The sequence below is a fragment of the Panulirus ornatus genome, chromosome 42 (assembly GCF_036320965.1).
Source record: "Panulirus ornatus isolate Po-2019 chromosome 42, ASM3632096v1, whole genome shotgun sequence".
Classification (NCBI taxonomy): Eukaryota; Metazoa; Arthropoda; class Malacostraca; order Decapoda; family Palinuridae; genus Panulirus; species Panulirus ornatus.
Genome location: NC_092265.1, coordinates 8711998 through 8738306, shown reverse-complemented (window position 1 = coordinate 8738306; position 26309 = coordinate 8711998). Strand labels below are relative to the sequence as shown.

Here is a 26309-nt window from a genome sequence, read left to right as displayed (position 1 = left end):
TTTTAACGCAAATTATCGTGTCGAAAATGCTATTACTTTTGCTTTTACAGTATTCTGGAACTCTGCATCTGTATTCTTAGGTCGGGTTAAAGCACCCTGGGTTAGGGAGAAGGTTAAATGACTAAATATATCACAAAAGTTTAGTGTCGCCCCACAACCAAGGGATGTACGAAGCAGGTCTTGAATTCGACCAGGGTACGTGAGTCCCTATGTGAAAAGGTTGTCGGGCAAGTCCATCTTTATAAGCGAAGGTTACCAGTAGGTGAGTTTTGATTCCGATTTTTCCATGACTACACTGGAAAGGTATTTTAAGGACCTATGAAAAGGTCGTGTATGGCTTCCTTGGAAAGTAGGTCGAAGTGTTTTCGAGACAGTGGTTCGTGAGGGTTCATAGGATAGTAATACAAAGCTTCATGGGTGATTGTTACGCAGCAGCCAGACCCTGTACATTACTTCCATCTCCAGATCCACATACTGGGGACACGTGAAATAAGTTAATCAGTTTCTAAAATCCTTACACATAATCTCGTTTTCTTTTGAATGTAAGCATCGTGCGCGGGATTATTCGTAAGTGAATTAAAAAGTTCATTGTAGGGAGTAGGGTATGATAGTATTCCTTAGTTATCCATGAAAAGTTTCATTTCTCTGTGGATGAGCATTTTCACTCAGATGTTGAATAATTTTCCATATTTCTCAATATAAGAAAAATTGCCAAGCGATTTAGTGGAAAGCTTATCTCTTATGAAGTATAGGACTTCCAAAGGTAGATGTTTTACGTTGATATCCAAACTGTTTATTACTGCTGGTCATGCGAAAACATTTTGATTTCGATAGAGAGCTTAGTTCTTTCTATTCTACGTAATCTTATCGCTGACTCGTCTGGTTATCATAGATACTCAAGGATGATAAGGATGATAAAAGATAAGTATCTTTATTTATTCGGAAATGATTAATATCAACCGCAATATAGCAGTTCATGTGTGTTATCTGTACGCTTTTAATTACAAATAAATCTTGTTGAAAATTAAGTAAAATGAACGTTCTTTAGAAAAGCTAGTCAACCGACAAGTGACGTAGACCATTACAGAGGACATAGGTGTGTGGTGTGGATGACCACATCTGTGTAGTTAGAAGACTTTACAAGGGCCTCCACCAGACGGTCATAGCCTAAGGGCAAGGTCGTCTTCTGAAATATATTGACATTATGCAGGTTCCATTACGACGTAAATATGGCGACTGGAACCTCCTTAAGTACCATGATTTAAACCCTTGACTACGACGACTGAACCTTTATGAGTGAGATCAGTCAAGTTCATATGAACGGGATGAAGTATTTGCATCCAAGGGGTTAAGGGGTAAAATGAACTTTTCGTAGTCTGAAAGACGTATTATGCAAAATGTATTTATATATAGAACCTATTAGAACATTAGATATAAGCCTTGACTCACAGAAATCTGATGAGTTTACTCCAGTTTATAGATATGATTGAGTCAATAAATTACACCTTATACGGTGGGTGTGTTATTAATGGCGATGATCTTGTGATCAATGACTCAAGCTTGACCTTTACTGCGGGCTTACCACAACGACAGAGGGTTAGGAAAGTGGTATCTCAGTTCTCCCCTGTATTACATAACATGTAAACGTTCCTACCGTTCTGTTTTGTACAAACGTTTCTGCTGACGGAGCGAACGTTTTCGGAAGATGAAAAAGCTTTTCCTGTCTAAAAGATCACACTTCTGGCGCAGGTGGGGTGAATTACGAGCGAAGGTTATACAAAGGAGAGCAGAGGGTTACATGAGCCCCACTCTCCATCTCCCCCTCTCTTTCTCTCCACCACCCTCCTCACCCCTCACCCTCACCCCTCTCCCTGCTCTCCTTCCCCTCCTCCTCCCCATCACATGATCAGCGCCACCCATACCTCCAGCGGGGGTCGCCAGGCAACTGCTGCTGCTGGGGTAGTGTGGATCTGGACGGAAGAGGTGAGATGGTGACTGTTGTTGGTGGTAGGTGGTGTGGTCGTGGTAGTGATAATAGTGGTGGTGTTGGTGGTGGTGAGTAGTGGAAATGATAGTGCTATAAGTGATAATGATAGCGATAATGATAGTGGTGTTGATTGTAATACTGTCGGTGGAGAGGGATTTTGGTGGTCAGTGTCTCACTGTTGGCGATCTATATTTGTAAGCGCTTGTAGTATCGGTGATAAGCCTAGTTAGAATGGAGGAAGGGTCTGCGACGGTGCCACAGCTGGTGTTGGTGGTAGGGCAGGTCCTCGGACCTGGCGACTAGAAGAAACGTTGATCTGCACTAATGATTTTGCCACAAGAAATTGCAGATGCGGTTGAGGTTAGAACTCGCTCATCTGAAACTAGGACGGTCCTCCTACCCTTTGTTATGGCTCCATATGAACTTGGACATCTGCTGATGCTTTGTCACAACACCCTTCCATATACGGGTGGGATGCCATACAAACATGCAATCATAGCATTGATGATTCCATAAAGAAGCCTTATATTACCGCGTCACATGTACCTAAGCTGCTACATACACATCTAGACTTTATAAACCTCAGGTTTCTATCATATTCAAATTGATAAAGAATTTACGACTTCTGAATTGATAATGTCTTGTAGCTGAATGGAACTCTTAATGTAAGAGCCAGAGGTTTAACGCATGTTGTGTCCCTTTATTCGGGGAAGTATGGTAAGGGGGAGTAAGGGAGGGGGAGGAGCTTTGTTTAAGCAGTGTCCCTGGATACGAAACTGATCGCTTGCCCGTTATCGGCCTGGTTAGTGTGCACGTGTCTCTGGGGTAAGAGGCTGCGCCTTCTCGCCCTACGGGGTAGATTTTTTTTATAGTTTTTTTTTTTTATAGTAAGTATTCGATCAAGCAAAGTGTTCTCCAGTCACGCTGAGAAGTTCTACATTTATCACAGTGTGGATATCACCCCATGGTTTGTTGGAATTCATCTGTATTTTGGAGACTTTCTGATCACTCTAGTGACTCTTTGATCACGCTGGTAGATGAGGTAGATCCCTCGGAACGCTCCGGAGCCACACTAATGACCCATTCGTCACAGTAGTAGGCTAAGAGGTCATTCATGAATACTTCGCCGTCACTTTAGATATTTCGAGGTGACTCCGGAGGCTGTGTGTGTGTATGTATAGCGCCAGGAGCATCGCAGTACTTTATGATTTAGAAGAAGATGTAGCTCAGTTTGGATATGTTTTGCGGTTACCATTAGAGCTATCTTTGCTTTTACAAGATCGCACGTCACTTCAAAGATACCGTAGATAAAAAAAAAGAAAGAATAAAACTTAACTGTGGAGAACCAGTGACGATTTTGAACAATACTGGGAATTATCTGTGGACTTTCCGTAACACCCGCGGCCGTACAGTAAGTTCTCCACCGACTTGTGTAAGCTACGTTGCGCCCCTGTAGAGAAACTGTTGGAAAGGTTGTCTTTACGGAGGATAAAATCTCTGGTTAGGTATGATAAATGATACCTGTGGGTCCTGGGTTGGTTAGGTATGATAAATGATACCTTTGGGTCCTGGATACGGCCCTAGCTAAATAGGTCTTTGGCTGATGTGGAAACTGTAAGGTCTCTGTAAGCGATTTGGAGTTCTTCTCGGGTCCTAAGGGCCACTCTTAAGACATCGTAGTCGCTATAGAATGTCTGTGGTTATTCTAGGGCTACTGTGAGCTTTTTCAGAAATTTTATGGTCGCATAGTCAATCTAGAGCCTCTATGGTCGCTCTAGATCAATTATAGTCATTGCAGAACCTATGTGGTCATTCTAAAGTATCTATGGCAAGGCTATTCAAATAGTTCACTGAAGTACGGCCGGATTATGAAACTTAAGTTGATGGAAGGGCCATATATTATTGTACCTCCATTTTTTTTCTCTTAAAACACTTATACATAGAAAGAAACGAAAACTTACAATTGATCACATGTTTCATTTCATCTAATCATTGCAATTGGTCACGGTAAAAATCTTTTTATGTAAAATTTCGTAAGTACTTAAGTGAATAAATGTAATTAATTTTGATTCTTCTGAGTCTGTCAAAGGGCCAATGAAGAGCCACTCTAAGGGCCGGATTTGGCCCACGGGCCACCGATTGAATAGCCCTGCTCTGTGTTCTCTGTAGAAGATCTGTAGTCATTCTAGAACCTCTTTGGTTAGTGTAGAAATTCTGTAATCAGTTCAGAGTCTCTCTGGTCACTCTAGAAGGGCCATGGTTATTCCGAAAGGACCATGGTCATTCTAGGAGTCACTGTAGTCATTCTACAGCTTCTTGAGAGACCACCCTAGAGTATCTGTTATTACCTTAGAAGGTTTCTGGCCATTTTGAAGCTTTGGTCACTCGAGAAAGTATATGACAGTTCTAGAATCTCTATGCTCATTTTATGAGATTTTTCTCTTCATAGCCTCCATGGCAGCTCGAGAAGGCCTATAGTATCTCAATATCTGATTATTCTAGTCTTTGATTACATAAGAGGGTGTATATTCGACCAAAAGCCCCAAGTCACTCGAGAGGGTCTGTGGTCATAATAAAAGGTCTGTAGTTATTCTGGAGCTTCTGTGGGTATTTTTTTAGGGGGGGGGGCATTTAAAGTCTGAAAGGTCACAAGAAGAAACTGGAAAAACTAGGCTTTATGTAGCTAAAAAAATTTTTTCAATACTTATATACGCTAGAAGCTTTATGGTCACCCTGTAGGTTCTATGGGCATTTTAAAGCTCTGCATGTTCTAAATCGTAAGTTACAACTGTATTGTTATTGTCGTCAGTAAATCTCGCATCACTGTTGATTGTTGACGTACTCTTTGTTTGTTGCGGGGAGAGTGTAACGCTCCGATTGCCACATCTCAGCGTTGTATGTACGTATCTTTACTCCTGTGTATCTATACACACGCACACGCACCTTAGCTTATGTCCATTACATAATTACGAAGTAGTACTGTACCAGGAGCTTTCCACTCGTGAGGCTCCATCTCCTGAACATTGTTTCTTGCATAATATCATAGCGTGGTCTTTGTTTCACCCGTACAGCATTCGAAGAACTGTTCACTGTTGACATAGTCGAGATGCTTTGGATACTTAATGGTTCTCGAGCAAGTCACTCCCAACTCATCTTTCTTCATTTTTGTTTGTGTGTGTGCATCGATGCTTAGTTCATGGGTGTAGACCTTCGGTATACCCGTTGGCTATCTCAGTCAGAGAGGTATTAACCAACTCTCTTGGGCAGATCATGGTTGAAGTGACCCGGATGGCGGCTGGTACAGCAGGGATGACTCTCGCCCTCCTGCTACTCCTATTGGTAGCGGCACTCCATGATCGTCACCAGCATCCTCATCATGCCAAGCCCCAGGTAAGCCCTCTTCTTTTAATTCTCTCTGTATTCCTCTCATCACATGTCCCATATCCTGCCACTACTGTATGTACATTGTTCACACTGTGCTTTTTATTTTTCCTTATTCTCTGTACCGTTTTTTTATCAAATGTTTTGCCCTTCTAACGAAAGTAATTTGTGCCATCTCTGACAATGTCCCCAAGTACCTGTGCATATCTGCATATTTTGTGTCTATATGATGTTTATTTCTTTTCATGCCTTTTGTCCCCTTCTCCCCATTGAAATATTTCTCCCAGAGCTATTCAGTTATCTGGCCCACTGCAAAAGAAAAAAATGTTGAAAATGATTTTTAAAGCTCCTTGAAAGTAAATTCAGGTGTGTGATGAAATAGTTCAGGCATATGGAGAGAATGAGTGAAGAATACAAAGGGAGACTTTTGTTAAGGAATGGGAGCTAGGGAGAGAGTTCCCTCTAAAGGATGGAAGGATGTTATGAAAACTTTTAGGTATCAGCGCCTGAACATTCTGAAGGCTTACACGGGATATAAGGATATTGCGAAAGCTTTTAGGTACCAGGGCCTGAATATTTTGGTTGCTGACAGGGGGTAGAATGGGATAAATCTTTGGTGTGGGAGCAAAGCTGGTAGATGCAATGAAAAGTGTCTATAATGACAGTAGCAGGATAGAAGGATAAGTGCGAGTAGGAGGATACGAGGATGAGCAGCTCCAAGAGAAGATCGGTCTTCATCAGGGTTATGTAATGTCACCATGGTTGTTTAATGAGTGGTGAGGGAGATGAGTGTATTGTGTGCTGGGAGGGAAGAAGCGGGCTGGGAGGTGAGTCGCTTACTGTTTGTGGATGAAATGGCTTTGATGGCAGACACATGGTAGAAACTCCAGAAGCTGATGACAGAGTTTAAAAGAGTATGTGAAAAGAAGTTGAGTGTCAGCAGGAAAAAAGTAAGATAATGAAGTGTACCAATTGGAATGAGGCAGAATGGGTTAAGCATGATTTTGAAGTGGGTATCTTGAGAAAGTGGTGTGAATTAGGTACATGGGAGTGTATCGAAACAAGAGCATTGAAGTGAGTCAGGGTGGCAGAGGTGACGAAATTTGAGGCTGCATATAGGAGTGCATCAGGTTAAGAATGGGTGTTTGAAGGTGTAGTAGTCCTGAAGGTGTTGTATGGTTGAGTCTTAGGCCCTAAATGTAAAAGAATAGAGAAGGATGGTGCTGGTGGAGGAAGAGTTGATCATATAAGGAATGACAGTGTAAGAGAGAGAAATTTCAGTGCAGTCTGATTGAGAGAGCTTGCCAGGGTATGCTGGAATGGTTTGGACATATGGAGGGGATGAATGAAGAAAGACTAACAAAGGGGATCACTGAGGCAGTATGGAGGGTAAGACCAAGAAAGAGCTGGATTGATGGATTGAAAGAAGCTTTGGGGTGCCAGGGCCTGAATATTTTGAAGGACGAGAAGGATGCAAGGAACAGATCAAATTGGAGTACTGTAGTGAGTTGAACTAGAGCATATGAAGCAGTGTGGGGAACCAAAGAATTAGTCTGTAGGGCTTGGCTGTGGATGATGTGCTATGGTTTGGATGTGTTATACATGTTAGACTGAATGAGAACAAATTGTTTTCATCTGTTCTTGGGATTATGGAACTAAGTGAAAAATGGCAAATGATATGAAAATTGACAAACCCTCCCCTCCTTGTATTTTAACTTTCTAAAAGGGGAAACAGAAGGAATCATGCAGGAAGTGCTCATATCCTCGAAGGCTCAGAGTGGGCTGTCTAAATGTTTGTACATATAACCAAGACAAGAAAAAAGGAGAATTAGGTAGTATGTTTGAGGAAAGAACCTGGATGTTTTGGCTCTGAGTGAAGCGAAGCTCAAAGGTGAAGGGGAAGAGTGGTATGGGAATGTCTTGGGAATAAAGTCAGGGGTTGGTGAGAGGACAAGAGCAAAGGAAGGAGTAGCACTACTGAAGCAGGAGTTTTGGGAGTATGTGATTGAGTATAAGAAAGTAAAACTGAAAGTGGATGGAGCGAGATGGTTGATTATTGGTGCCTATGCAACTGGTCATGAGAAGAAAGATCATGAGAGGCAAGTCTTTTAAGAGCAGCTGAGTGAGTGTATTAGCAGCTTTGATGCACAAGACCGGGTTATAGTGATGGGTGATTTGAATGCAAAGGTGAATAATGTGGCAGTTGAGGGTATAATTGGTGTACATGGGGTCTGTAGTGCTGAAAATGGAAATGGTGAAGAGCTTGTAGATTTGTGTGCTGAAAAAGGATTGGTGATTGGGAATGCCTAGTTTAAAAAAGAGAGATATACATAAGTATACATATGTAAATAGGAGAGATGGCCAGAGAGCGTTATTGAATTACGTGTTAATTGATAGGTGTGTGAAAGAGAGATTTTTGGATGTTAATGTGCTGAGAGGAGCAGCTGGAGGGATGTCTGATCATTATCTTGTGGAGGCAAAGATGAAGATTTGTAGAGATTTTCAGGAAAGAAGGGAGAATGTTGGGGTGAAGAGAATGGTGAGAGTAAGTGAGCTTGGAAAGGAGACTTGTGTGAGGAAGTACTATGAGAGATTGAAGTCAGGAATTGCAAAAGGGGAGAGCAAATGACAGAAGGGGAGTAGGGGAGGAATGGGATGTATTTAGGGAAGCAGTGATGGCTTGCACAAAAGATGCTTGTGGCATGAGAAAGATGGGAGGTGGGCAGATTTGAAAAGGGTAGTGAGTGGTGGGATGAAGAAGTAAGATTGATAGTGAAAGAGAAGAGAGAGGCATTTGGACAATTTTTTGTAGAGAAGTGCTGCAAATGACTTGGAGATGTATAAAAGAAAGAGGCAGGTCAAGAGAAAGGTGCAAAAGGTGAAAAAGAGGGCAAATGAGTGTTGGTGAGAGGGTGAGAGAGTATCATTGAATTTTAGGGAGAATAAAAAGATGTTTTGGAGGGAGGTAAATAAAGTGCATAAGACAAGAGAACAAATGGGAACATCGGTGAAGGGGGCAAATGGGGAGGTAATAACAAGTAGTGGTGAAGTAAGAAGATGGAGTGAGCATTTTGAAGGTTTGTTAATGTGTTTGATGATAGAATGGCAGACATAGGGTGTTTTGGTTGAGGTGGTGTGCGAAGTGAGAGGGGTCAGAGAGAATGGTTTGGTAAACAAAGAAGAGGTAGTGAAAGCTTTGCGGAAGATGAAAGCCGACAAGGCAGGGGGTTTGGATGGTATTGCTGTGGAATTTAGTAAAAAAGGGGGTGACTGTGTTGTTGATTGGTTGGTAAAGATATTCATTGTATGTATGGTTCATGGTGAAGTGCCTGAAGAATGGTAGAATGCATGCATAGTGCCATTGTACAAAGGCAAAGGGGATAAAGGTGAGTGTTCAAATTACATAGTTATAAGTTTGTTGAGTATTCCTGGGAAATTAAATGGGAGGGTATTGATTGAGAGGGTAAGGGCATGTACAGAGCACCAGATTGGGGAAGAGCAGTGTGGTTTCAGAAGTGGTAGAGGATGTTGTGAATCAAATGTTTGCTTTGAAGAATATATGAGAGAAATACTTAAAAAACAGATGGATTTGTATGTAGCATTTATGGATCTGGAGAAGGCATATGATAGGGTTGATAGATACTTTTTGGAAGATATTAAGAGTATATGGTGAGGGAGGTAAGTTGCTAGAAGCAGTGAAAACTTTTTACCAAGGATGTAAGGCATGAGTATGAGTAGGAAGAGAGGAAAGTGATTGGTTCCCTGTGAATGTCGGTTTATGGCAGGGGTGCGTGATGTCTCCATGGTTGTTTAATTTGTTTATGGATGGAGTTGTTAGGGAGGTGAATGCAAGAGTTTTGTTGAGAGGGGCAAGTATGCAATCTGTTGTGGATGAGAGAGCTTGGGAAGTGAGTCAGTTGTTGTTCACTGATGATACAGTGCTGGTAGCTGACTCGGGTGAGAAACTGCAGAAGTTGGTGACCGAGTTTGGTAAAGTGTGTGAAAGAAGAAAGCTGAGAGTAAATGTGAATAAGAGCATGGTTATTAGGTTCGGTAGGGTTGAAGGACAAGTAAATTGGGAGATGAGTTTGAATTGAGAAAAACTGGAGGAAATGGAGTGTTTTAGATATCTGGGAGTGGATTTAGCTGCGGATGGAACCATGGAATCAGAAGTGAGTCACAGGATGGGGGAGGGAGCGAAGGCTCTGGGAGCGTTGAAGAATGTGTGGAAGGCGAGAACGTTATCTCGGAGAGCAAAAATGGATATGTTTGAAGAAATAGTGGTCCCAACAATGTTATATGGTTGCAAGGCATAGGCTATAGATAGGGTTGTGCAGAGGAGGGTGGATGTGTTGGAAATGAAATGTTTGAGGACAATATGTGGTGTGAGATGGTTTGATTGAGTAAGTAATGATAGGGTGAGAGAGATGTGTGGAAATAAAAATAGGAGGTTGAGAGAGCAGAAGAGGGTGTGTTTCATGTGTGGTGGGGTGGCGACAGGAATGGATGAATGGAGCAAGTATGAATATGTACATGTGTATATATGTATATGTATGTATATGTAGGTATACGTTGAAATGTATAGGTATGTATATTGTGTGTGCATTTATGTATATACATGTGCATGTGGGTGGGTTGGGTCATTCTTTTGTCTGTTTCCTTGCGCTACCTCGCTAACGTGGGAGACAGCAATTAAGTATAAAAAAAGAATTTGGCCAAGTATTTGATTTTTGTAAAGAGCCCCCAAAAAACCAAACATTTCATTTTACAAATTTGTTATTCACATAGTTTGGCCAATTGAAAAGACATATCCTGTGCCATACTTTATGAATGTTACGTGAAATGAGGTCTTAACAGGCATAGATATGTTCTGTTAAGTGATCTCCGACTCATACTGATTATTTAGCAAAAATGGCTGAAATTACAAATCGGTCTTGTACAGTGTGTGAGTTATGAGGAATGGTGTCCTTACACAGTGTATCATTTCATTTTATTAAGATTGTAAGGAACAGAAACTTTTTGGGTTTTTTACCTTTGACCCCGTAAAATCTTATATGATTTCACCATAAAAGTCACATTTAATAGAGAAGCATTCACAAACAGGAATTCTTAACTGTTTTATGGTACACTGGGTGATGTAAGTTATTCATACATACATAGGATTGAGTATGACAATGAATAAGATAGAGAAGACAATGCAGTTTAAATGTTTAAAAGATTATTAGGGACAGTTACTTATGTTAGCATTCAACTATGCCAACTGGGTTTAGAGGGAATGATAAACCATCTGTGTTAGACCTTGCACTCACAGGAACATTGCATCACTACATTACACAGTTGGAAGACATCCAGAACAGAATGTCTGCTTTGCACCAGAAATTTGCCTTCTCCTTTTTAACCCCATATGAAAAAGAATCTAACCTGTACCCTCCTGTCATCTTAAACGGCCAGTAACTCGCACTCTGCAAAACATAAACTATTCCAGGCCTCTACAGAAGACACATACGACATTCATTTTCCATGCCACTGACATTGATAAATGCAAAAGCCACAGACAAACTAAACGCTCTTTCAACACTGACTGGTACCAAATTTGGACAATAATGAATCCCATAGCATTCTCTACAAACAATTCATCCACTCCACTTTAAACTGTGGCTCATCTCCTTGAAGACCCTCCCTGTCAAAAGCAAATATAGCAAAGTTTTAAACTATACAAAAGCAAGTACTCAGAATAATCTTCGGCTGCTCAGCAACTACAGATGACCAGCAGCTACACGCTGGAATACAGATCCTTCTAGTACATTCCCATGTAAATATGCTTGGCGCTCCATTCTTTAGAAGAGCACTAGACCCCTCCCATCCAAGCCATTCCAAATGGAATAACCAATCTCCTAGATAGAAATAAAGAGCTCACCATTTTTCACACTTTTGCAACCTGTACTCACAGATCCCCAACCTATGGAAAACACAACAGTGACAAAACACATGAAATCCAAAATGACCAATAAAGTGCCGAGCTACCACTCTAGCAAATCATTCTTAAATTTCACCCACCAGATGTGCACCCATCTAAAACTGCACCTCCCAGAAATACAAGTTACATTTCTTTATGTATGTTCTGGCCATTATTAATCCCTGTGACTGCACAAGCACCAGTTCAACATATCTCAAGACCCTTTGTACCCACGTACCCACAAAGCAATTACCATGATGTAGTCACTGAACACTTACTGCTCAATTTTATTACACTCTCCCTACATGGATGCATACACATACACACATAATATCACTGCATCTTATAGCCTGTGGTTCCACTTGGTGGACATAGCCAGTTTCCTGAGTGCTGTGGGAGACTCATAGAAGAAAGAAGGGACTTTTGGGGCAGAAAGGTAAGGATAGGGTAAAGAGGAATGATTGAGGGCATAGAATATGGTGCACATCTGAGGAAAACCTAACCATTCAGCAGTATGATTGTAGCATTGAAAAACCCAGCTTAAGGTGTGATACATTTATGCTAAAGGCAATTTGAAGAAAATATAGGAACTGTTGAACTTAAACTGGAATGAAAACTTTAATATCTGCCCACAAAATTTGTTTGTATTCGAGTGAATTTCTACAATTGTTCCAAGAAGTAATTGTTTTCTGTATACCAAAGAAAACAGTGATTACCTCCTAATGGAAGAACACTATTCCTTTAATTATGGAACATTCCTACAATTAAAGATGGAGATATATGTTAATGTTGTAGACTGCAAAATCTGTTAAAAAAAATTACTAGCTGTGCTCAAGAGGATTTTGAGAAGACTTTCAAAACAGGTTAAATAGAGTCTCTCAGAATTCTAGAGCAATGTTAGCTCAAAATCTAAAACTAAGGTAGGAGTGCCAAACATATTTAAATCATGAAATGGTAAAGGGGATGACTTATCAAAAATTAACAAAAAAAAAGGAAACCAAAATATATCTTTACATAAATAGTTGTAAGTTTTTGATATTTCTGAAAGGAAGGCAAAATGTGTAATTTATTTATTTTATATTTATTATACTTTGTTGCTGTCTCCTGCGTTAGCGAGGTAGCACAAGGAAACAGACGGAAGAATGACCCAGCCCACCCATATACACATGTATATACTACATACACGTCCACACATGCATATATACATACCTATACATTTCAATGTATACGTATCTATATATACACAGACATATACATATATACACATGTACATAATTCATAATTGCTGCCCTTATTCATTCCCGTCACCACCCCGCCACACATGAAATGACAACTCCCTCCCCCCGCATGCACGCGAGGTAGAACTAGGAAGAGACAACAAAGGCCACATTCATTCACACTCAGTCTCTAGGTGTCATGTATAATGCACCAAAACCACAGCTCCCTTTCCACATCCAGTGCCCACAAAACTTTCCATGGTTTACCTCAAACACTTCACATGCCCTGGTTCAATCCACTGACAGCACATTGACCCTGGTATACCACATCATTCCAATTCACTCTGTTCCTTGCATGCCTTTCACCCTTCTGCACATTCAGGCCACGATCACTCAAAAACTTTTTCACTCCATCCTTCCACCTCCAGTTTGGTCTCCCACTTCTCATTCCCTCCACCTCCGACACATATATCATCTTTGTCAATCTTTCCTCGCTCATTCTCTCGATGTAACCACACCATTTCAAAACACCTTCTTCTGCTCTCTCAACAACACTTTTTATTACCACACATCTCTTACCCTTTCACTACTTACTCGATCAAACCACCTCACACCTCATATTGTCCTCAAACATCTCATTTCCAACACATCCACCCTCCTCTGCACAGCTCTATCTATAGCCCATGCCTCGCAACCATATAACATTGTTAGAACCACTATTCCTTCAAACATACCCATTTTTGCTTTCCGAGATAATATTCTCAACTTCCACACATTTTTCAATGCTCCCAGAACTTTCGCCCCCTCCCCCACCCTGTGACTCACTTCCACGGTTCCATCCACTTACAAATCCACTCCCAGATATCTAAAACACTTCACTTCCTTCCTCCAGTTTTACTCCATTCATACTTACCTCCCAGTTGACTTGTTCCTCAACCCTACTGTTGAACCTTGCTCTTATTCACATTTCCTCTCAGCTTTCTTCTTTCACACACTTTACCAAACTCAGTCACCAGCCTCTGCAGTTTCTCACCTGAATCAGCCACCAGTGCTGTATCATCAGCGAACAACAACTGACTCACTTCCCAAGCTTTCTCATCCACAGCAGACTGCAAACTTGCCCCTCTCTCCAAAACTGTTGCATTCACCTCCCTAAAAACCCCATCCATAAACAAATTAAACAACCATGGAGCCATCACGCACTCCTGCTGCAAACCGACATTCACAGAGAACCAATCACTTTCCTCTCTTCCTACTTGTACACATTCCTTACATCCTTTATAAAAACTTTTCCCTGCTTCTAGCAACTTGTCTCCCACACCATATATTCTTAATACCGTCCACAGATCATCTCTATCAATTCTTATCATATGCTTTCTCCAGATCCATAAATGCTACATACAAATCCATTTGTTTTTCTAAGTATTCCTCACGTATATTCTTCAAAGCAAACACCTGATCCACACATCCTCTACCACTTCTGAAACCACACTGCTCTTCCCCAGTCTGATGCTCTGTACATGCCTTCACCCTCTCAATCAATACCCTCCCATATAATTTACCAGGAATACTCAATAAACTTATACCTCTGTAATTTGAACACTCACCCTTATCCACTTTGCCTTTGTACAATGGCACTATGCATGCATTCCGCCAATCCTCAGGCACCTCACCATGAGCCATACATACATTAAATATCCTTACCAACCAGTCAACAACACTGTCGCCCCCTTTTTTAATAGATTCCACTGCAATACCATCCAAACCCACTGCCTTGCCAGCTTTCATCATCTGCAAAGCTTTCACTACCTCTTCTCTTTTTACCAAATCATTCTCCCTAACCCTCTCACTTTGCACACCACCTCAGCCAGAACACTATATATCTGCCACTCTCTCATCTTACACATTCAGTAAACCTTCAAAATACTCACTCCTTGTCCCTACTTGTTATTATCTCCCCATTAGCCCCCTTCCCCAATGTTCCCATTTGTTCTCTTGTTTTATGCACTTTATTTACCTCCTTCCAAAACATCTTTTTATTCTCCCTAAAATTTAATGATACTCTCACCCCAACTCTCATTTGCCCTCTTTTTCATTTTTCACCTCTTGCACCTTTCTCTTGACTTCCTGCCTCTTTCTCTTATACAACTCCCGGTCATTTGCACTATTTCCCTGCAAAAATCGTCCAAATGCCTCTCTCTTCACTTTCACTTATCTTACTTCTTCATCCCACCACTCACTACCCTCCCATGTGTAATTATATTTTAAAAAATATTTATTTTTAGATATCTCTTTCATGTTAAAATGCAGTGAATAACCATTTGTTTCAATGTCTGTACAAATTCCACAAAATCAGTCAATCACAGCACTTAGCTTAATATTGAAGTGTCCAAATTATACTGGTGGTATCATTAGTGATAGATTTTGATTGTTTAACTTCTAACCCTATAGATTCCACCAAAAGACCCAAGGTAAAAAGAAAATTTAAGAATTGTTCCCAGATAAATTCCTAACAACTTTCAAGTCAAAGTGTCCCAAAATGAAGTTATATTTTTGCTGTGTTGATGGGAAAAAAGATTGTATCTTTTCTAGTATTGATTTTCAGAGAATGAGATAGTGTAACTTTCCCAAATTAATTCTCTACAAAGAATTAGACATGTAACTCAAAAGTTTTATTAAAAACAAATTATAAAAGATGGATCCTCTTCTGAAGCAGCATCTGACGAAGAGGGACGTACAAGCCCTTCACCAAGACCTGATTTACCTAATGGCGAAGATGAAGGAGGTAGAGGCCAGGTCAGTGCTGACAGGAAAGGAGCTAAGCTTCTTGAAGAAGCTGGCTAAGAAGGTAGAACAACAAAGGGAGGAAAATAAGGTGCTACAAAACATGTGTGGAGCTTTTGCATCCTGTGACAGGGAGCAGTGGACCCCAGAAGCCCCTATGACCACACTCATTGGAAGGTTGATACCATGACCTAACAAGTAATGGTGAAGTGAGAAGGAGATGGAGTGAGTATTTTCAAGGCTTGTTGAATGTGTTTGATGATAGAGTGGCAGATATGGGGTGTTTTGGTTGAGGTGGTGTGCAAAGTGAGAGGGGTCAAGGAGAATGATTTGGTAAACGGAGAAGAGGTAGTGAAAGCTTTGCAGAAGATGGAAGCCGGCAAGGCGGTGGGTGGGTTTGGATGGTATTGCTGTGGAATTTATTAAAAAAGGGGGTGACTGTGTTGTTGACTGGTTGGTGAGGATATTCAATGTATGTATGGTTCATGGTGAAGTGCCTGAGGATTGGTGGCATGCATGCATAGGGCCATTGTACAAAGCAAAGGGGATTAAGGTGAGTGTTCAAATTACAGACGTATATTTTTGTTGAGTATTCCTGGGAAATTATATGGAGGGTATTGATTGAGAGGGTCAAGGTGTGTACAGAGCATCAGATTGGGGAAGAGCAGTGTGGTTTCAGAAGTGTAGAGGATGTGTGAATCAAATGTTTGCTTTGAAGAATGTATGTGAGGAATACTTAGGAAAACAGATGGATTTGTATGTAGCATTTATGGATCTAGAAAAGGTATATGATAAAGTTGATAGAGATGCTTTGTGGAAGGTATTAAGAGTATATGTTGTGGGTGGTAAGTTGCTAGGAGCAGTGAAAAGTTTTTATCTAGGATTTAAAGCATGTGTACACGTAGAAAGAGAGGAAGGTGATTGGTTCCCAGTGAATGGGTATGTTTGAAGGAATAGTGGTTCCAGCAATGTTATATGATTGTGAGGCATGGGCTATTGATAGGGGTGTGCAGAGGAGGGTGGATGTGTTGGAAATGAGATGTTTGAGGACAATATGTGGTGTGAGGTGGTTTGATCGAGGAGAGTTAGGGTAGGAGAGATGTGTATTGAAATGGTTTGGTCACATGGAGAGAATGAGTGAGGAAAGATTGACCAAGAGGATATATGTGTCAGAGGTAGAGGGAATGAGGAGAAGTTGGGGACCAAATTGGAGGTGGAAGGATGGAATGAAAAACATTTTGAGCGATTGGGGCCTGAACATACAGGAGGGTGAAAGGCGTGCAAGGAATAGAGTGAACTGGAAGGATGTGCTGCACTGGGGTCGATATGCTGTCAGTGGATTGAACCTGGGCATGTGAAACATCTGGGGTAAACCCTGGAAAGTTTTGTGGGGTGTGGATGTGGAAAGGGAGCTGTGGTTTCGATGCATTACACTTGACAGCTAGAGACATAGTGTGAACGAATGTGGTCTTTGTTGTCTTTTTCTAGCCCTACCTCGCATGCATGCTGGGGAAGGGGGTGCCATTTGATGTGTGGTGGGGTGGTGCCGGAAATCAATGAAGGCAGCGTGCATGAATAGGTCCGTGTGTATATATGTATATGTCTGTGTATGTATATGTATATATACGTTGAAATGTATAGGAATGGATATGTGCGTGTGTGGATGATTATGTATATACATGTGTATGTGGATGGTTGGGCTATTCTTTCTTCTGTTTCCTTACACTACCTCGCTAACGCAGGAGACAGCGACAAAGTATGATAAATAAATATATATATATATTTATGGATTTGTATGTAGCATTTATGGATCTGGAGAAGGCATATGATAGAGTTGATAGAGATGCTCTGTGGACGGTATTAAGAATATATGGTGTGGGAGGCAAGTTGTTAGAAGCAGTGAAAAGTTTTTATCGAGGATGTAAGGCATGTGTACATGTAGGAAGAGAGGAAAGTGATTGGTTCTCAGTGAATGTAGGTTTGCGGCAGGGGTGTGTGATGTCTCCATGGTTGTTTAATTTGTTTATGGATGGGATTGTTAGGGAGGTGAATGCAAGAGTTTTGGAAAGAGGGGCAAGTATGAAGTCTGTTGGGGATGAGAGAGCTTGGGAAGTGAGTCAGTTGTTGTTCGCTGATGATACAGCGCTGGTGGCTGATTCATGTGAGAAACTGCAGAAGCTGGTGACTGAGTTTGGTAAAGTGTGTGGAAGAAGAAAGTTAAGAGTAGATGTGAATAAGAGCAAGGTTATTAGGTACAGTAGGGTTGAGGGTCAAGTCAATTGGGAGGTGAGTTTGAATGGAGAAAAACTGGAGGAAGTGAAGTGTTTTAGAGTGGGAGTGGATCTGGCAGCGGATGGAACCATGGAAGCGGAAGTGGATCATAGGGTGGGGGAGGGGGCGAAAATTCTGGGAGCCTTGAAGAATGTGTGGAAGTTGAGAACATTATCTCGGAAAGCAAAAATGGGTATGTTTGAAGGAATAGTGGTTCCAACAATGTTGTATGGTTGCGAGGCGTGGGCTATGGATAGAGTTGTGCGCAGGAGGATGGATGTGCTGGAAATGAGATGTTTGAGGACAATGTGTGGTGTGAGGTGGTTTGATCGAGTAAGTAACATAAGGGTAAGAGAGATGTGTGGAAATAAAGAGTGTGGTTGAGAGAGCAGAAGAGAGTGTTTTGAAATGGTTTGGGCACATGGAGAGAATGAGTGAGAAAGATTGACCAAGAGGATATATGTGTCAGGGGTGGAGGGAACGAGGAGAAGAGGGAGACCAAATTGGAGGTGGAAAGATGGAGTGAAAAAGATTTTGTGTGATCGGGGCCTGAACATGCAGGAGGGTGAGAGGAGGGCAAGGAATAGAGTGAATTGGAGCGATGTGGTATACTGGGGTTGACATGCTGTCAGTGGATTGAATCAAGGCATGTGAAGCGTCTGGGGTAAACCATGGAAAGCTGTGTAGGTATGTATATTTGCGTATGTGGATATATGTATATACATGTGTATGGGGGTGGGTCGGGCCATTTCTTTCGTCTGTTTCCTTGCGCTACCTCGCAAACGCGGGAGACAGCGACAAAGCAAAAAAAAAAAAAATATATATATATATATATATATATATATATAGGGGAGAAAGAATACTTCCCACGTATTCCCTGCGTGTCGTAGAAGGCGACTAAAAGGGGAGGGAGCGGGGGGTTGGAAATCCTCCCCTCTCGTTTTTTTTAAATTTTCCAAAAAAAGAACAGAGAACGAGGCCAGGTGAGGATATTCCCTCAGAGGCCCAGTCCTCTGTTCTAAACGCTACCTTGCTAATGCGGGAAATGGCGAATAGTTTGAAAGAAAAAAGAAAGATATATATATATATATATATATATATATATATATATATATATATATATATATATATATATATATATTTGAAGTAGAACCTTCAGACACAATTGAAAATGTGAAGGAAAATAGTGAAATTGGAAAAAAATGTAGCTTAGACATTGAAGCTTATTGGTACAGTGGTTAAATTGATGAGAACTGCTATTGTCGTTTGTGTAAATAAATTATACATTTCCTTTTTTCCATAGCCAGAGGTTGAACCATTATGTGACATTCATTTTTTTCATTCATTTCAAGCTAGAAGTTTCAGTTTTCTAAATTGTTTCTTACATTTTTCATATGTATATATATGTATGTGTGTGTGTGTGTATATGTGCGTATGTATGTGTATGTGTGTGTATGTGTATATGTGTATATATATGTATATTATCCCTGGGGATAGGGGTGAAAGAATACTTCCCACGTATTCCTCGCGTGTCGTAGAAAGCGACTAGAGGGGACGGGAGCGGGGGGCCAGAAATCCTCCCCTCCTTGTATTAACTTTCTAAAATGGGAAACAGAAGGAGGAGTCACGCGGGGAGTGCTCATCCTCCTCGAAGGCTCAGAGTGGGGTGCCTAAATGTGTGTGGATGTAACCAAGATGCCAAGATGTGAAAAAAGGAGAGATAGGTAGTATGTTTGAGGAAAGGAACCTGGATGTTTTGGCTCTGAGTGAAACGAAGCTCAAGGGTAAAGGGGAAGAGTGGTTTGGGAATGTCTGGGGAGTAAAGTCAGGGGTTAGTGAGAGGACAAGAGCACGGGAAGGAGTAGCAATACTCCTGAAACAGGAGTTGTGGGAGTATGTGATAGAGTGTAAGAAAGTAAATTCTCGATGAATATGGGTAAAACTGAAAGTTGATGGAGAGAGGTGGGTGATTATTGGTGCATATGCACCTGGGCATGAGAAGAAAGATCAAGAGAGGCAAGTGTTTTGGGAGCAGCTGAATGAGTGTGTTAGTGGTTTTGATGCACGAGACCGGGTTATAGTGATGGGTGATTTGAATGCAAAGGTGAGTAATGTAGCAGTTGAGGGAATAATTGGTATACATGGGGTGTTCAGTGTTGTAAATGGAAATGGTGAAGAGCTTGTAGATTTATGTGCTGAAAAAGGACTGATGATTGGGAATACCTGGTTTAAAAAGCGAGATATACATAAGTATACTTATGTAAGTAGGAGAGATGGCCAGAGAGCGTTATTGGATTACGTGTTAATTGACAGGCGTGCGAAAGAGAGACTTTTGGATGTTAATGTGCTGAGAGGTGCAACTGGAGGGATGTCTGATCATTATCTTGTGGAGGCTAAGGTGAAGATTTGTATGGGTTTTCAGAAAAGAAGAGTGAATGTTGGGGTGAAGAGGGTGGTGAGAGTAAGTGAGCTTGAGAAGGAGACCTGTGTGAGGAAGTATCAGGAGAGACTGAGTACAGAATGGAAAAAGGTGAGAACAATGGAAGCAAGGGGAGTGGGGGAGGAATGGGATGTACTTAGGGAATCAGTGATGGATTGCGCAAAAGATGCTTGTGGCATGAGAAGAGTGAGAGGTGGGTTGATTAGAAAGGGTAGTGAGTGGTGGGATGAAGAAGTAAGAGTATTAGTGAAAGAGAAGAGAGAGGCATTTGGATGATTTTTGCAGGGAAAAAATGCAATTGAGTGGGAGATGTATAAAAGAAAGAGACAGGAGGTCAAGAGAAAGGTGCAAGAGGTGAAAAAAGGGCAAATGAGAGTTGGGGTGAGAGAGTATCATTAAATTTTAGGGAGAATAAAAAGATGTTCTGGAAGGAGGTAAATAAAGTGCATAAGACAAGGGAGCAAATGGGAACTTCAGTGAAGGGCGCAAATGGGGAGGTGATAACAAGTAGTGGTGATGTGAGAAGGAGATAGAGTGAGTATTTTGAAGGTTTGTTGAATGTGTTTGATGATAGAGTGGCAGATATAGGGTGTTTTGGTCGAGGTGGTGTGCAAAGTGAGAGGGTTAGGGAAAATGATTTGGTAAACAGAGAAGAGGTAGTGAAAGCTTTGCGGAAGATGAAAGCCGGCAAGACAGCAGGTTTGGATGGTATTGCAGTGGAATTTATTAAAAAAGGGGGTGACTATATTGTCGACTGGTTGGTAAGGTTATTTAATGTATGTATGACTCATGGTGAGGTGCCTGAGGATTGGCGGAATGCGTGCATAGTGCCATTGTACAAAGGCAAAGGGGATAAGAGTGAGTGCTCAAACTACAGAGGTATAAGTTTGTTGAGTATTCCTGGTAAATTATATGGGAGGGTATTGATTGAGAGGGTGAAGGCATGTACAGAGCATCAGATTGGGGAAGAGCAGTGTGGTTTCAGAAGTGGTAGAGGATGTGTGGATCAGGTGTTTGCTTTGAAGAATGTATGTGAGAAATACTTAGAAAAGCAAATGGATTTGTATGTAGCATTTATGGATCTGGAGAAGGCATATGATAGAGTTGATAGAGATGCTCTGTGGAAGTTATTAAGAATATATGGTGTGGGAGGAAAGTTGTTAGAAGCAGTGAAAAGTTTTTATCGAGGATGTAAGGCATGTGTACGTGTAGGAAGAGAGGAAAGTGATTGGTTCTCAGTGAGTGTAGGTTTGCGGCAGGGGTGTGTGATGTCTCCATGGTTGTTTAATTTGTTTATGGATGGGGTTGTTAGGGAGGTGAATGCAAGAGTTTTGGAAAGAGGGGCAAGTATGAAGTCTGTTGGGGATGAGAGAGCTTGGGAAGTGAGTCAGTTGTTGTTCGCTGATGATACAGCGCTGGTGGCTGATTCATGTGAGAAACTGCAGAAGCTGGTGACTGAGTTTGGTAAAGTGTGTGGAAGAAGAAAGTTAAGAGTAAATGTGAATAAGAGCAAGGTTATTAGGTACAGTAGGGTTGAGGGTCAAGTCAATTGGGAGGTGAGTTTGAAAGGAGAAAAACTGGAGGAAGTGAAGTGTTTTAGATATCTGGGAGTGGATCTGGCAGCGGATGGAACCATGGAAGCGGAAGTGGATCATAGGGTGGGGGAGGGGGCGAAAATTCTGGGGGTCTTGAAGAATGTGTGGAAGTCGAGAACATTATCTCGGAAAGCAAAAATGGGTATGTTTGAAGGAATAGTGGCTCCAACAATGTTGTATGGTTGCGAGGCGTGGGCTATGGATAGAGTTGTGCGCAGGAGGATGGATGTGCTGGAAATGAGATGTTTGAGGACAATGTGTGGTGTGAGGTGGTTTGATCGAGTGAGTAACGTAAGGGTAAGAGAGATGTGTGGAAATAAAAAGAGCGTGGTTGAGAGAGCAGAAGAGGGTGTTTTGAAGTGGTTTGGGTACATGGAGAGGATGAGTGAGGAAAGATTGACCAAGAGGATATATGTGTCGGAGGTGGAGGGAGCAAGGAGAAGAGGGAGACCAAATTGGAGGTGGAAAGATGGAGTGAAAAAGATTTTGTGTGATCGGGGCCTGAACATGCAGGAGGGTGAAAGGAGGGCAAGGAATAGAGTAAATTGGAGCGATGTGGTATACCGGGGTTGACGTGCTGTCAGTGGATTGAATCAAGGCATGTGAAGCGTCTGGGGTAAACCATGGAAAGCTGTGTAGGTATGTATATTTGCGTGTGTGGACGTATGTATATACATGTGTATGGGGGGGGTTGGGCCATTTCTTTCGTCTGTTTCCTTGCGCTACCTCGCAAACGCGGGAGACAGCGACAAAGTATAATAAAAAATAATAAAAAAATATATATATATATATATATATATATATATATATATATATATATATATATATATATATATATATATATTTTTTTTTTATACTTTGTCGCTGTATATATATATATATATATATATATATATATATATATATATATATATATTTCTATTTTTTTATATATTATATTTTAACGCTGTCTCCCGCATTAGCGAGGTAGCGCAGTGAAACGGACGGAGGAATGGCCCAACCCACCCACATACGCATGTATATACATACACATCCACACACCCACATATGCATACCTATACATTTCGATATTTATTCATTTATTGTACTTTGTCGCTGTCTCCCGCGTTAGCGAGGTAGCGCAAGGAAACGGACAAAAGAATGGCCCAACCCACCCACATACACATGTATATACATACATGTCCACACATGCGCACATACATACCTATAAATCTCAACGGATACATATATATATATACACACATAGACTTATACATATATCCACATGTACATAATTCATACTGTCTGCCCTTATTCATTCCCGTCCCCACCCTGCCACACAAGAAGTGAAAACCCCCTCCCCCAGATGTGTGCGAGGCAGCGCCAAGAAAAGACAAGGCCGCATTTGTTCACACTCAGTCTCTAGCTTTCATGTATAATGCACCAAAACTACAGCTCCCTTTCCACATCCAGTGCCCACAAAACTTTCCATGGTTTACCCCAGATGCTTCACATGCCCTGGTTTAATCTATTGACAGCATGTCAACCCCGGTGTACCACATTGTTCCAATTCACTCTTATTTCTTGCACGCCTTTCACCCTTCTGCATGTTTAGGCCCTGATCACTCAAAATCTTTTTCACTCCATCTTTTCACCTCCAATTTGGTCTCCTACTTCTTGATCCCTTCACCTCTGACACATATATCCTCTTTGTCAATGTTTCCTCACTCATTCTCTCCATGTGACCAAACCAAATCAAAACATCCTCTTCTGCTCTCTCAACCACACTCTTTTTATTACCACACATCTCTCTTACCCTTTCATTACTTACTCGATCAAACCACCTCACACCACATATTGTCCTCAAACATTTCATTTCCAGCACATCCACCGTCCTCCACACACCTCTATCTATAGCCCACGCCTCGCAACCATACAACATTGTTAGAACCACTATTCCTTCAAACATACCCATTTTTGCTTTCCAAGATAACGTTCTCAACTTCCACACATCTTTCAATGCTCCCAGAACTTTCGCCCCCTCCCCCACCCTATGATTCACTTCCATGGTTCCATCCGCTGCCAAATCCACTCCCAGATATCTAAAACATTTCACTTCCCCTAGTTTTTCTCCATTCAAACTTTCCTCCCAGTTGACATGTCCCTCAACCCTACTGTACCTAATAACCTTGCTCTTATTCCCATTTACACTCAGCTTTCCTCTTTCACACACTTTACCAAACTCAGTCACCAGCTTCTGCAGTTTCTCACCCGAATCAGCCACCACTGCTGTATCATCAGCGAACAACAACTGACTCACTTCTCAAGCTCTCTCATCCACAAAAGACTGCATACTTGCCCCTCTTTCCAAGAATCTTGCATTCACCTTCCTAACTACCCCATCCATAAACAAATTAAGCAACCATGGAGACATCACGCACCCCTGCAGCAAACCAACATTCACTGAGAACCAATCACTTTCCTCTCTTCCTACACGTACACATGCCTTACATCCTTTATAAAAACTTTTCACTGCTTCTAACAACTTCCCTCCCACACCATATATCAATACCTTCCACAGAGCATCTCTGTCAACTCTATCATATGCCTTCTCCAGATCCGTAAATTCTACATACAAATCAATTTGCTTTTCTAAGTATTTCTCACATACATTCTTCAAAGCAAACACCTGATCCACACATCCTCTACCACTTCTGAAACCACACTGCTCTTCCCCAGTCTGATAAACTCCACTGCAATACCATCCGAACCCACTGCTTTGCTGGCTTTCATCTTCTGCAAAGCTTTTACTACCTCTCCTCTGTTTACCAAATCATTCTCCTTAACCCTCTCACTTTGCACACCACCTCAACCAAGACACCCTGTATCTGCCACTCTGTCATCAAACATATTTAACAAACCTTCAAAATACTCACTCCATCTCCTCCGTCTCGCATAACCACTACATGTTATCACCTCCCCATTAGCCCCTTCACCGATGTTCCCATTTGTTCCCATCGTATGCACTTTATTTACCTCCTTCAAAAACATCTTTATATAAATATATATTTTATTTATTTTGCTTTGTCGCTGTCTCCCGCGTTTGCGAGGTAGCGCAAGGAAACAGACGAAAGAAATGGCCCAACCCACCCCCATACACAATGTATATACATACACGTCCACACAGGCAAATATACATAACTATACATCTCAGTGTCCACATATATATACACACACAGACACATACATATATACCCATGCACACAATTCACACTGTTTGCCTTTATTCATTCCCATCACCACCTCGCCACACATGGAATACCATCCCCCTCCCCCCTCATGTGTGCGAGGTAGCACTAAGAAAAGACAACAAAGGCCCCATTCGTTCACACTCAGTCTCTAGCTGTCATTCAATAATGCCCGAAACCACAGCTCCCTTTCCAGATCCAGGCCCCACACAACTTTCCATGGTTTACCCCAGACGCTTCACATGCCCTGATTCAATCCACTGACAGTACGTCAACCCCGGTATACCACATTGATCCAATTCACTCTATTCCTTGCCCTCCTTTCACCCTCCTGCATGTTCAGGCCCCGATCACATAAAATCTTTTTCACTCCATCTTTCCACCTCCAATGTTGTCTCCCACTTCTCCTCGTTCCCTCCACCTCCGACACATATATCCTCTTGGTCAATCTTTCCTCACTCATTCTCTCCATGTGCCCAAACCATTTCAAAACACCCTCTTCTGCTCTCTCAACCACGCTCTTTTTATTTCCACACATCTCTCTTACCTTTACATTACTTACTCGATGAAACCACCTCACACCACACATTGTCCTCAAACATCTCATTTCCAGCACATCCACCCTCTTGCGCACAACTCTATCCATAGTCCACGCCTCGCAACCATACAAAATTGTTGGAATCACTATTCCTTCAAACATACCCATTTTTGCTTTCCGAGATAATGTTCTCGACTTCCACACATTCTTCAAGGCTCCCAGGATTTTCGCCCCCTCCCCCACCATATGATTCACTTCCGCTTCCATGTCCATCCGCTGCCAGATCCACTCCCAGATATCTAAAACACTTTACTTCCTCCAGTTTTTCTCCATTCAAACTTACCTCCCAATTGACTTGACCCTCAACCCTACTGTACCTAATAACCTTGCTCTTATTCACATTACTCTTAACTTTCTTCTTTCACACACTTTACCAAACTCAGTCACCAGCTTCTGCAGTTTCTCACATGAATCAGCCACCAGCGCTGTATCATCAGCGAACAACAACTGACTCACTTCCCAAGCTCTCTCATCCACAACAAACTTCATACTTGCCCCTCTTTCCAAAACTCTTGCATTCACATCCCTAACAACCCCATCCATAAACAAATTAAACAACCATGGAGACATCACACACCCCTGCCGCAAACCTACATTCACTGAGAACCAATCACTTTCCTCTCTTCCTACACGTACATATATATATGTATTTATATTTATTTATTTATTTTGCTTTGTCGCTGTCTCACGCGTTAGCGAGGTAGCGCAAGGAAACAGATGAAAGAATGGCCCAACCCACCCACATACACATGTATATACATACACGTCCACACACGCAAACATACATACCTATACATCTCAATGTACACATATATATACACACAGACATATACATATATACACATTTACATAA

At 41.6% G+C, this 26309-nt stretch overlaps 1 protein-coding gene and 1 long non-coding RNA gene across 3 annotated transcripts in view; one reads left to right on the top strand and one right to left on the bottom strand.

The window, feature by feature from the left end:
- Positions 1-26309, bottom strand: part of LOC139761891 (uncharacterized) — a 237616-nt gene that overhangs the window by 144817 nt on the left and 66490 nt on the right. The gene's annotated exons all lie outside the window — the stretch shown is intronic.
- LOC139761889 (uncharacterized) overlaps positions 3281-26309 on the top strand; it is a 48160-nt gene continuing 25131 nt past the window's right edge. Inside the window, exons 1-3 of one of the 2 annotated variants that reach the window (XR_011715634.1) lie at positions 3281-4886; positions 5255-5377; positions 15258-15337. This is a non-coding gene — a long non-coding RNA (uncharacterized lncRNA). The other variant, XR_011715633.1, reaches the window with a different exon arrangement.